This window comes from Crotalus tigris, unplaced genomic scaffold (assembly GCF_016545835.1).
Source record: "Crotalus tigris isolate CLP2741 ecotype Arizona unplaced genomic scaffold, ASM1654583v1 scf7180000017731.4096049, whole genome shotgun sequence".
Taxonomy (NCBI): domain Eukaryota; kingdom Metazoa; phylum Chordata; class Lepidosauria; order Squamata; family Viperidae; genus Crotalus; species Crotalus tigris.
The window spans coordinates 3,211,688-3,225,153 of record NW_024096599.1 but is presented as its reverse complement, the minus strand read 5'-3'; the positions used below and the strand labels follow the sequence as shown (position 1 = coordinate 3,225,153).

Below are 13,466 nucleotides of genomic sequence, written 5' to 3'. Positions count from 1 at the left end.
AGTTGAGTAGTCCTTGACTTACGACCGGTTGAGTAGTCTTCGACTTACGACCGGTTGGGGGTCGCGGCATTAAAAAGGTTGAGAACCATTGACCTAGGACCACACTTTAAGAAGCTCTAACCTATGAAACTGTCTTCCTTCCAACCTCGTATCATTACTTGTACTCTTAGTGTATAGCAAAACTCTTTCCAAGCTGATAAAAATAGTGTAATCAAGATGGGAACTACGTAATGTCTCTTGACTACCCATGATTACTGTGTTTTTCTACCTTTATCAGAATAGGATTAAGTGGAAAAGATGCAGATATTATTTACAATTTCTTTTTAAAGCCATCATTTTTCTGTTTCTCTTAATATTGAGAGGAAAATACTGAAGCAGAATGTAACCTGCATTAAACACCAAGTAACAACAAAAAGGCATAAACTACATTTTCCAGAAATGACAGTTTGAATTCTTTAAAATTCCCTTCAATTTTTTTTTTTTGGGGGGGGGAGGATGGTCTCTTTGCAGGCTACTTCATCAGAGCAACCAGATATAGAAAATTTTTACTAAAAGGTTTTTGGGACATTGGAAATTTAAGAAAACTCTAAAAGAAAAAGTATATCTTAACGTTACTAATTAGGCCAGAGGTAACTATTTTCCCAGCAAACTGAAATCCCCAAAATCTTGCTATTACTGTGTTAACTGTATATTTAAACAAGTTTCAAAACCTGGATTCACACATAAAGCATGATTCTCATCCATAAAGATTGGATTTGCACACGATGTCAAGTCAAAATCAAAGACATCACAATATGGTTTAACTCAATTGTGAGCTCTGTCAAAAGCAGTTTTAGCTTGGGTCCATCCTCCTCTTTCTTAATATCTTTCAGCATATACAGTACTACCCATTCTAAACCTCTGTGTATAATACAGTTTGGATGACAAACACTATTGGATTGTCCTCTCCCAAATAATTTTCAATTACACCATTATTTGGATCCTGGTTTCTTTTCCAGTCAGAATAATTTTTATTACCATGGAATGGAGCCTCTCTTCCCCTTGCACCTGAAAACATACAGTAGTATTACAGATTTGAGGAATCTGGGAACAAAATTGAATCCTGTGAGAAAAGTTAAAATCTGAAGTGATAGAAATTGCTTCCTTTGCCTGATTAGATTATTGCTTAGAATTCCAGCCAATAATAGCATTAACATGCCAGAAAATTTTTGTGGCTTTGTTCCAAGCATTTCTTTCCCTAAACTATCAAGAGTTAGTATTGAAATTAAGTATGGAAGTACTAGAGTAGCAATGTGTCATTTATTGTTTCTACTGGTAATCAACAATATGGCACACAACCTGAATTACATTATTTTAGTCTTCTGTCTTCTTTGGTGATTCTTTCTTTCTCAGGTTTCTTAATGATATGTCTAATACCAGATATGGTATATACACAAATAATAGTGCATTAGCTCTCTCATAGTTAAAATATTTGTTCTACTCACAGAGCAAGCAGAATAAAAAAAGCAAATAAATAAAGTGAATAAAAAGCAATATTTAAGCAAGCAATGCAGTTCCTATCAGATTCCAAAGTGAAGAAGAAATTCCCAGATATCAGGAAAACTTTATTTATTGTTGACTCTTAATTGATATAAATCTCAATCAACTCTTTTGATCTACTTTTTGACAACTGATCAAGTGAGAAATCAGCCATAAGACATTATACTGCATTAAATATAGGACAAAAACAACAAAAAAGATATTGTATGATAATATTTTATACAGGCAATAGAAGAGTTAAAATATTCACCTGCATTACGTACTGCACCTGTATGAACATTAACTATATACACATTTGCAAATCAATTTGTCAGCTTTGATTTATGTTCATATGGTCTTTCTCTGACACTGAAGGGATGAAAAAAAAGTTTGAAACCTTTTGTCTATTTTTAGGCAGACAAGCTATTTTCACAAACAGTGGGCTTGTATCCTAAGTGCTATATGTGTCACACATTTCATCTAGTAGACTGCAGACATCGAAATATATGTCATTTTGAATCAACTGTTTAAGAGAAGTTTGTGGTCACCAACATGTGCAGCAAATCAATTTGATGGACATTTTTTTTATAGCCTACAAAGTGAAAGAGGCAGCCTAGCCTATAGACTCGGTACCAAGCCAGAAACAAGTTTCCATTTTTGTTATATTTGTTTCCTTGAAAAGCAATTTGAAATATAACAGAGTTACCAGGTCTGCATCTGAAGATGACGCCTTGAAATGTTCCTTGGAGACAGAGCTCCACTACTTTCCATAGTTGGTGGTTTTGTTTCCTTCTATATTGTTCCTCCCCTATTTGCAGCAATGTGGAAGGCCCTAATTTTGTCCCCAAACTCTTCAGAGACAAAAGGTTGGGCGAAGCAATTAGGAAGTTGCTGCAATGCCATCTTTTAATCGCATTTCTTAATTTAGTTTTATTTAAAACTATAACTGGAAAGGAAATGTTTTGAGTTTTGTATCATTGGCTTTTGCCACAGACAAATTAAAAATAGTTGACAGTATATACTATGGGCAACTAATTGAAAACCTTATTTGAATAATGTTACTTTGATCTTGAATAGGTATTGTGAAAAACTAAGCAGATCACTTTGCAAATGTGAATGACAAAGCAGCCAATCATTCCAATGTATGTACGTAAATGCACACATGCACACACACACACACACACACACACACTGGATATAAGTAAACCAGCAGTAGTCCACAAAGTAAATCAAGTTTAAATAAGGTGAGCCATATTCACCAAACGGGCCAGTAGCAATAAATGCTACTCAGCTTTGATTACATATTTTTCCATGTTGGCCTGAAGGACAAAATATTACTAAACTTACTTATGTAAGATTACTGAAATCACTTTCATGATTGATCTCACAACATTTCAATCTCTTGTTATTATTATGGTAGTTTAATATAAGTAAAAAGTATAAGCTATAGCTATACCAGTGGTGGCGAACCTATGGCATGCATGCCAGAGGTGGCACTCGAAGCCCTCTCTGTGGGCACACGTGCTGTTGCCCCAGCCTCGCCTCCCCTGCGACCCCTTCCTCTCCAGAAGCCCCCCTGGAGGAGAGTCACCCCGAGCGTGGCCCACGTGGAGCAGCACAGCCAAGGACATGGCAGCCAGACAGCATGGACAAGACTCTGCCCTCACACCCCATCGCGCACAGTTGATGCTGCAGGGCGCAGGCAGAGGGCATGGCCGCCATGTTGCTGTTGGGCTGCCTGGACGATCTGCGGCAGGCCCTGGAGGCGGTGAGTGGCCAGGCAGGCAGGCAGGGTGGGGGCAGAGTGGGAGTGGGGCAGGGCCAGTTTTTGGGCACTAGTCTCTAAAAGGTTCACCATCACTGACCTATACAGTAAATACTGTAGAGATAAAATTAAAATCAGCCCAAAACAATCTATCACAGGATAAAGACAACTTCAGCTAGTTTCCAACTGGTTCAATACACAAATCATTTTCAGTTAATCCTGTATTTGAATTATATCATCTCCCCAGCATTTCTTTGGGCATCTTCTAGATCTTTTAAAGTTAACTAGTATCCAACTGAGAATGGTTGTGGTCTGATGTTAATCTTATCATGCAATATAGTTATCTCATTGGCATTATAGTCCTGTGGGATGCACTGGATATAGAAGAGATTAAAAAGTGACCAGTAAGATCTGTGGTCAAAGAGGAGGTCTTTGTAGTCTTTGTAAACCAATACCTTAACTTCTACACTACGTTGACTTTCAGTGCATTTTGTAATGTTATTCATAATTGGAGATTTTTTGTTTCTTTGTTAAGGGTATGGAGAAAGTAATACTGTCTTCATTGTAGGCAGGGTGATTTCACAGAAAATGAAGATTTTTTTTGGGGGGGGGGGAGTTGAACTACAGCCAGTTAATAATTTCTATATCTAAAAAAATTGATTACCTGATGGTAGCATATAACACCTTGCATCTACTTAGTGATCCATATACTATTAAAACTCTCTTTTCTGTAACCTTTAATTGGGGAAAGTGGAGCAAAAATATTTTAAACCAAGTACATCAAAGGGACTAACTCCAGAATATATCCAAAATCACAATCTGCCATATGTTATAAAATATATTATGGAATAAAATTAATCATAAGACAGTTTATAGCATAATACAAAATGGGATAAAACACTTCCTGTGCTGATGTTTGACTGAGCTATAGTTCAATATGGGCTATTTTCAAGTAGATATATCTCTGAATATTCCCTAAATTTTTAAAAACTTTTCAAAAACATTAGAAAGTCTATCATTGCTAAAGATAAGGAATCTGATAAGGAAATATCTCTGAAACAATGACCCAAAGGATCATGAGTTGTCTAGTTCAGTTTAGCTATGAAAAACCAAGGCCAAGCTTATAGCAATTAACAGTTTTTATTATATCTTTGCTATATTGTATTGGTAATTATTAATTTCAGTCATTTACACTCATTCAGATAATTATAGCAGGTTAGCTATCATTTCTTTAAATCTATTGCAAGTATATATTCTGATTTTATCAAAACACACATAAGATATTTATTATTAAAATTTTCATTTTAACTATTGAAAAGTTGCATATTATTTCCATTAAAACAGCCATATTTTAAAATCTTAACACAGCATTTCTAATGTATGATTTGGAAGTGCTTAGGAGAAGAGACACTGTTGATGATGGAGGGATAACTGTGATTGACAGTAATACAGCCACTTACAATAAAAAGTATAATTTTTTTCCAGTAGGAAGTATTATATAAAAAATATGCAAATCATGTTACTCACCAAGATTGATTCAGGGAGCTTAGAATTCTATTTAGTTTATAACCATTGTCCTGTTCATCCAGTAATACCAGTTATTCTGTGGGGAAAAACAGACAAAAAAATGTTTTAAATTTCCAAAACTTCTTCTCCAGGAAGACCTTGATGAACCTCTGTTGTGATCTCAGTTGAAAGATGGACTTTCAAGACAAATTATCAACTGCTTAGAGGAAAAAATAATGTGTTTTTCTACACAGGAGAATAAAGATCTATTTGACTCTATTTCACTAATTATTATTCTCATTTATTATACTTATGTCATACTTGCTAAGAAGTAATTGTTTTCACTACCCATATTTTTAAATATTTAAAAAATAATTAGAAAAAATTAAACAATCTTACTAGTGTTTTTTACTGTTTGTACATACATTCCAAATTTTTATGCTACTCTACATACAGTAGTTTCTTATTACATATTATACAAGGAATGAAGAGGCAGGATAGGAAGGATATTGATGCTTTTGAACTTTGGCATTAGAGAAGACTCCTGAGAATACCATGGACAGCCAAGAAACCAAACAAATTAATTATTGAGTAAATTAATCTAGAATTCTCACTCAAGGTACAAATGAACAGGCTCAAATTAACCTACGTTGTACGTGTTACAAGCAGTTTTCAACTTACAGCCATTCACTTAATAACTATTTGAAATTACAATGGCAATGAAAAAAGTTACTTACAACCAGTACCAAGGGTGCTTTTTCAGGTGGCAACTGGACTTTCTTGTTTTTCTTTGAAGGCATTTCTCTTCTCATCCAAGAAGCTTCTTCAGCTCTGACTGATGGCGGGAATGGAAGGATTTATATTCCTTGCAGACAGCTGGTCTGCAATATAAATCCTTTCATTCTCCACCATCCAGTTAGAGCTGAAGAAGCTTCTTGGATGATAAGCGAAATGCCTTCAAAGAAAAACAAGAAAGTCCAGTTGCTGCCTGAAAAAATACCTTTGGGACAACCGTGGCCTGGATGACTGAGAATCTCTATAGACTTACAACCAGTCCTTCAACTCATGATTGTCACAGTATCCCCATCGGGTCACATGACTGTGATTCAGACATTTGGCAAACCGGCATGTATTTACTATGGTTGCAAAGTCTCAGGGTCACAAGATTTGCCATTTGCAATCTTCCCAGGGGGCTTCCAACAAGCAAAGTCGATGGGGAACGCTGGATTCACTTAACGACCGTGGCAAAACAAACTCATAAAATCAGGTGTAACTCCCTTAGCAATCATATCACTTAGTATTCTGGTCCTAATTTTAGAATTAGAATTAGAATTCTTTATTGGCCAAGTGTGATTGGATACACAAGGAATTTCTTTCCAATGCATAACCTCGCAGTGTAGATATAAGCAACAAGTGATAAATCGTAAGATACAACACTCAGTGATGGTCATAGGATACTAAATAAGCAATCAAAATAAATCATACTAGGATAGCAATAGTACTTAAACTTATATACCACTTTACAACCCTCTCTAAGCGGTTTACAGAGTCAGCATATTGCCCCCAACAATCTGGGTCCTTATTTTACCAACTTTGGAAGGATGGAAAGCTGAGTCAACCTTAAACTGGTGAGAATTGAACTGCCGAACTGCTGGCAGCCAGCGATCAGCAGAAATAGCCTGCAGTACTGCATTCTAACCACTGTGTCACTGCGCCACCACGGCTTTCATTTAGGATACTAAATAAAACTATTAATATGAATCGTAAGATACAAATAACAAAGTTATAGTCATAAGAAGATAAGGAATTGTGGTTGTAAGTTAAAGATTACCTGTATGTAAAGAGCTAGTTCTCTAAAAAAGGTGATAATGCTGGTAAAGATAGAAGAAAAGAGAAGAAGATGCCCATCAGTACGGACTCTGTTGCAATGGTGATGGGTGTATCATTAAGGATGGAAAAACCAAGTTAGGGGCAAATTGTCATGGAGAAAATCCACCTATGCAGTTGCTAAGAGTTAACATGTGATAGTACATAATTAATCAATCAATCATACAAAGAAAAATATAATAAATACTGAAGATTGGGAGACAGGAAAAATATAATTAACAAACATGTAAATAAACTTCAAAATAGACTTTAAAAAAATGTATCTCTCTCCTGAGCAATTGAACAATTCAGATGAATATCTTTTCAAGCGTACTCTTTTTATATGAATTTCAAAAAAGAGATTCTATTTGTTATTTACTGTATATATATATATATTGAAACAACCAGGATTGTTCTATTTGATTATATCAGATCAACATTGTTACATTGAAAGTATAAAGCTATCTGAGCAGTTTCATTGCATCTTTGCTTCAGATGCCATTAAGGTTGTATAGCTTTCTCTCTGTCTCTCTCTACACTTAGGCTTTGCCAGTATGTAGGATTAAACAACTTTCCAAGGTTGAAGAAGCCACCATCTGTCTGTTTTGCATGGTACTGTTTGCCATACAGGAGGCTTGTCCCTCAAAGCATGTTTCTACCATATGTCACCCTCAAGTGATCAGCCAGACATTTGAGAAAAAAATGAGCAAATCTACTGGAAAACCCTCTCTAGAATTCTAGAGGAAATTCTCTAGGCTGTGTTTGTCATATCCTGTTATTGTCATGTGCCAGGAACTTTAGAGGTAAGTCATGTAATAAAAACGGCATTCTATATACCATTTCCTAACTAAAATTCACAGAAGTCTATCATTTTAAAAGGCATGAACTACTATAGACAAATCTCATCTAGTTCAGGTTGCTACATTTCTCATTCTAACTAGCATATTAACATAAATCATACAAATCAATTTTAAGCCCTTACAAACCTAGAAGATTCCTATGCAGTAAATCTTTATTAATTTTATTACATAGCAAATTAGAAATATTTTTTCTCCAAACATTTAAAATTATATAAGCCAGGTTGCTTCGTTATTGCTTTCAGTCAGTAAATATGGATAGAATGTTTTTAGCATCTAGTTGGATCTATACTATAGTCTTATCCAGTAGGGCTCTTCTTGTTTTCTTATTTCAAGATATCACAAAAGTTAATTGACAGGGGTGTGTGTGTGTTTATGTGTATTGACCTTATCATATAACACAGAGAGAGATAACATTCATAACTGTTTAATTGCTACTATATATTTCATGGTCAGATCAAATTTTAAATTACAGATGAAAACTAGATCACTTGTTGCTGAGAATATATTGCAAGTTCTTTATAGAATGTAACTGTTTCTTACTATATTATAAGATAAGACTCACTGTATAGTTTGGCAATTCAATTATCTAAGGCAGAAAAGACCAGAAAAATTAGTATAAATGATAGTACATTAAAAGTACACCCACATACCATGACTCAAACACCAACACTACATGGAAATTTATACTAAAGGGGAGAGAGAGTGTGAAGACAAACCATTTAGGATTTGTAAGCCAGACCTTCAAATTAAACAAAGGTACTCCTACTTTTTGATTGCTCCTTCCACATTAGACTGCAGGAATGATGCCATTCCTTTAGATCAAAAGAAAATAATCAGCCTAGAGCCAAACCACTATCATGTTTGCTCTCCTCTCCTGCTGCTTTAGTTTTATCTTTTCAAACAGGAAAATTCAAGTATATGATTTCCCAAATTTTGGAAATGCCAAGTTCATTTAAAAGGAAAATAGATGATGCTAATCACAGACACCCCTTTATGGATTACTGCCTTGTCGTGGCAAAGGGGCTTGCGTAACTCAATGAAGCTATAAGCTATGCCGTGCAGGGCCACCCAAGACGGACAGGTTATAGCAGAGAGTTTTGACAAAATGTGATCCACTGGAGAAGGAAATGGCAAACCACTCCAGTATCTTTGCCATGAAAACCCCATGGACAGTACTAAAAGGAAAAAAGATATGACGCTGGAAGATGAGCCCCTCAGGTCGGAAGGTGTCCAATATGCTACTGGGGAAGAGCAGAGGGCTAGTACTAGTAGCGCCAGAAAGAATGAAGCGACTGGGCCAAAGCCGAAAGGACGCTCAGCTGTGGATATATCTGGTGGTGAAAGGAAAGTCCGATGCTGTAAAGATTTTTTCTCCATAGGAACCTGGAATGTAAGATCCATGAATCAAGGCAAGCTAGACGTAGTCAAAAAAGAGATGACAAGACTGAACATCGACATCTTAGGAATCAGCGAACTAAAATGGACAGGAATGGGTGAATTTAACTCAGATGACCATCAGGTATACTACTGTGGGCAAGAATCCCTCAGAAGAAATGGAGTAGCCTTCATAGTCAATAAAAGAATAGGAAAAGCAATACTGGGATACAATCCCCAAAACGACAGAATGATCTCAATTCGAATCCAAGGCAAACCATTCAATATCACAGTAGTCCAAATCTATGCCCCAACCACTGGTGCTGAAGAGGATGAAATTGACCGGTTCTATGAAGCCCTACAGCACCTTATAGAATTAACACCAAAAAATGATGTCCTTATCATCATGGGGGATTGGAATGCTAAGGTAGGAAGCCAAAAGATAACCGGAATAACAGGCAAGTTTGGCCTTGGAGTACAAAATGAAGCAGGGCACAGGCTAATAGAATTTTGTCAAGAGAATACGATGGTCATAACAAACACTCTTTTCCAACAACCCAAGAGACGGCTCTACACATGGACATCACCAGACGGTCAACATAGAAATCAGATTGACTATGTGCTCTGCAGCCAAAGATGGAGAAGCTCTATACAGTCAGTAAAAACAAGACCAGGAGCTGACTGTGGCTCAGATCATGAGCTTCTCGTTGCAAAATTTAGGCTTAAATTGAAAAAAGTAGGGAAAAGCACTAGGCCACTCAGGTATGAACTAAATCATATTCCTGATGAATATACAGTAGAGGTGACAAATAGATTTAAGGAATTAGATCTGATAGACAGAGTGCCTGAAGAACTATGGATGGAAGTTCGCAACATTGTACAAGAGGTAGCAACTAAAACCATCCCAAAGAAAAAGAAATGCAAGAAAGCAAAATGGCTGTCTGAGGAAGCTTTGCAAATAGCTGAGGAAAGAAGGGAAGCGAAAGGCAAAGGAGAAAGAGAAAGATACACCCAATTGAATGCAGAATTCCAGAGAATAGCTAGAAGAGATAAGAATACCTTCTTAAATGAACAGTGCAAAGAAATAGAAGAAAACAACAGAATAGGGAGGACCAGAGATCTCTTCAAGAAAATTGGAGATATGAAGGGAACGTTTCATGCAAAGATGGGCATGATAAAGGACCAAAATGGCAGAGACCTAACAGAGGCAGAAGAGATTAAGAAGAGATGGCAAAACTACACAGAAGAACTATACAAGAATGAGCTTAACATCCCAGATAACCACAATGAGATGGTCACTGACCTCGAACCAGACATCCTAGAATGTGAAGTGAAATGGGCCTTAGAAAATCTGAGCAACAACAAAGCTAGTGGAGGTGACAGTATTCCAGCTGAGCTATTCAAAATCTTAAAAGACGATGCAGTACACTCAATTTGCCAGCAAATTTGGAAAACTCAACAGTGGCCACAGGATTGGAAAAGGTCAGTTTACATTCCAATTCCAAAGAAAGGCAATGCCAAAGAATGTTCAAACTATCGCACCATTGCACTCATTTCACATTCTAGTAAAGTTATGCTTAAAATCCTACAAGCTAGACTCCAGCAGTATGTGGATCGAGAACTACCAGAAGTACAGGCAGGATTTCGAAGAGGCAGAGGAACTAGAGATCAAATTGCCAAAATACGCTGGATCATGGAGAAAGCTAGGGAGTTCCAGAAAAACATCTACTTCTGCTTCATTGACTATGCTAAAGCCTTTGATTGTGTGGATCACAACAAATTGTGGCAAGTTCTTAAAGAGATGGAGTACCAGACCATCTCATTTGTCTCTTGAGAAACTTATATGCGGGTCAAGAAGCAACAGTGAGAACTGGACACGGAACCACTGATTGGTTCAAAATTGGAAAAGGAGTCCGGCAAGGCTGTATACTGTCGCCCTGCCTATTTAACTTATATACAGAGCACATCATGAGAAAGGCAGGGCTAGATGAATCAAAAGTTGGAATTAAGATTGCCGGGAGAAATATCAACAACCTAAGATATGCAGATGATACCACTCTAATGGCAGAAAGTGAAGAGGAACTAAAGAGCCTCTTGATGCGGGTGAAGAAGGAGAGTGCAAAAGTTGGCTTGAAACTCAACATTAAGAAAACCAAAATCATGGCATCCGGCCCTCTCAATTCCTGGCAAATAGATGGGGAAGAAATGGAGGTAGTGACAGATTTTATTTTTCTGGGCTCCAAGATCACCTCAGATGGGGACTGCAGCCAAGAAATTAAAAGACGCTTGCTCCTGGGGAGGAAAGCTATGGCAAATCTAGACAGCATTCTAAAAAGCAGAGACATCACCCTGCCAACAAAAGTGCGTATAGTCCAGGCCATGGTTTTCCCAGTTGCAATGTATGGCTGTGAAAGTTGGACCATAAGAAAGGCTGAGCGCAAAAGAATTGAGGCCTTTGAACTATGGTGCTGGAGAAGACTCCTGCGAGTCCCTTGGACTGCAAGGCGTTCAAACCGGTCAGTCCTAGAAGAGATCAACCCCGACTGCTCTTTAGAAGGCCAGATCCTGAAGTTGAAACTCAAGTACTTTGGCCACCTAATGAGAAGGAAGGATTCACTGGAGAAGAGCCTAATGCTGGGAAAGATTGAGGGCAATAGAAGAAGGGGACGACAGAGAATGAGATGGCTGGATGGAGTCACTGAAGCAGTAGGTGTGAATTTAAATGGACTCCAGAAGATGGTAGAGGACAGGAAGACCTGGAGGAACATTGTCCATGGGGTCGCAATGGGTTGGACACGACTTCGCAATTAACAACAATCACAGACAACTTTCTATAAATATTTCTAAAGAAGACTTACAATAAAAATAATATAGGATAGACTCATTCATCAAAATTATTTCAGAAGAACAAAGCAACAGAGCACATGCAATAGCTACTAAATGTAGAATCAAAGAGGAAAAAGATGGAAGATAAGAGAAATGCAATGGGCACTGCATTTCAACAGGAACTGCAAGATAACTATGAACAGCAACACTGTAAATAGATAATGTCAGTTTTCTAGCTTATTGAGGTAGATGTCACGTTATGGAAAAATGTTGGGCTTCTGAGAAAATCTATATGGGCAAACACTTCAGTCTTTGCATATTATACAGGCAACAGGTATTTTGCTTTCAATGCTTCCTAGGAAAACTGCTCATCATTTTGGAATCAGGAATCTGGTTACAGAACCCAGACAATTGTTGAGGCAATATATGCTTAAAGAGGATTAAGTAATACAAGAAGTCAATAAAATCACATCTGAGCTTTTAACGCTACGGACTGAATAGTTTATCAACTGCTCAGTGACTAGAACTCACAGTCCCCCCCCCCCCAGTTTCTAGTCTGATGTCTTAACTACCACAACAGATTGGCTCTTTGGAAAGTTAAGGAAAGCAAAATACATCAATTGTAAAATATAATTATTTATAGTCTCATAATCATACTTATGTAGTCCTTGACTTAAAACCAATAAGTTACAATGAACCTCTGCAAAAGCTACTTATGAACCAGCTCTGGATATCCAATAGTTGCACACATTTCCCTGGTCACAAAACAGCATTTCAAGCAGCATTTCAAGCATTTCAACTGTCATATAACTGTGGTTTACTAGTTTTTTCTGGTATTTAGCTTTTTGGGCCAGTTTCTGGCAAAAAAACCATCCATAGAGATACATGCATGTACTTAACAACCACATCATTTGCTTAACAACTGCTGTAAAACAGGTCATAAAATGTCACATATGTGCCTTGAATAATGACCATCATGTCCCATGACAGAAATTCCAGGCTCCATTATGGTCATAAGCTGAGGACTGGGATATGTCTGTAGTTTAAAATTCAGATGCCAGCCAGAATTCCTTTTATCAATGCAATGCAAGATAAGTAAGCATAGCTGCTGTATATACCAAGCAATCAAAAGAGGATCCGTAGAAAGCTGCAGATCTTTCAGAATTAGCAAATAACTAAATAAGTATGTATAATTTTTTATACCACATCACAAATGAAAACATGCCAAAAGCGCATTATTGAGCTACTGTAAAGTGCCCAAGTACCTACAGCAAAAGGTCATTGAAAAATATTTGCTGTAGATAGTATTCTTGATATGGAAAGAGAATGGTAACACTCTGTTGCAACTGCCTGAGTAGCATGAACCAACTGTCAATGTTAAAAGTGTTTTGTCTGTAAAAAGAAATCTTAGTCTCTGTGTGTATATGCATGATCAATAAGGAATAAATGCTGCAATGACAAGCATGTGTGTTAATACACCTACAGCATTGATTTAGTTGCTAGCCAAAATAAGAGCCAAAACATCCCCCCCTCCACCATCCCTGTGGCTCCAAATTGTAACAGCAAGCAGTTAAACAACATGCTCTGTGGCCAGATGGTTTAAATAAAAAGAACACTTTTTGTTAATTAGGAAATAAATGAATCTGCTGTTAATACAACATGTTACAGTGCAGGAGAGCAGTTTAAACTTTTGATCTTTCCAACAAGCAGGAACACTGCTTCCATATGACAGTAGTTAGAAGCTTTGTGAA

General features: G+C 37.1%; 1 protein-coding gene across 1 annotated transcript in view; it reads right to left on the bottom strand.

Annotated features, from left to right (window-relative positions):
• Positions 1 to 13,466, bottom strand: part of LDLRAD4 (low density lipoprotein receptor class A domain containing 4) — a 270,690-nt gene that overhangs the window by 214,566 nt on the left and 42,658 nt on the right. Inside the window, exon 2 of the mRNA XM_039339281.1 lies at positions 4,811 to 4,886. The gene's annotated coding sequence lies outside the window, so the exon portion shown is untranslated. The remainder of the gene's footprint in view (positions 1 to 4,810; positions 4,887 to 13,466) is intronic.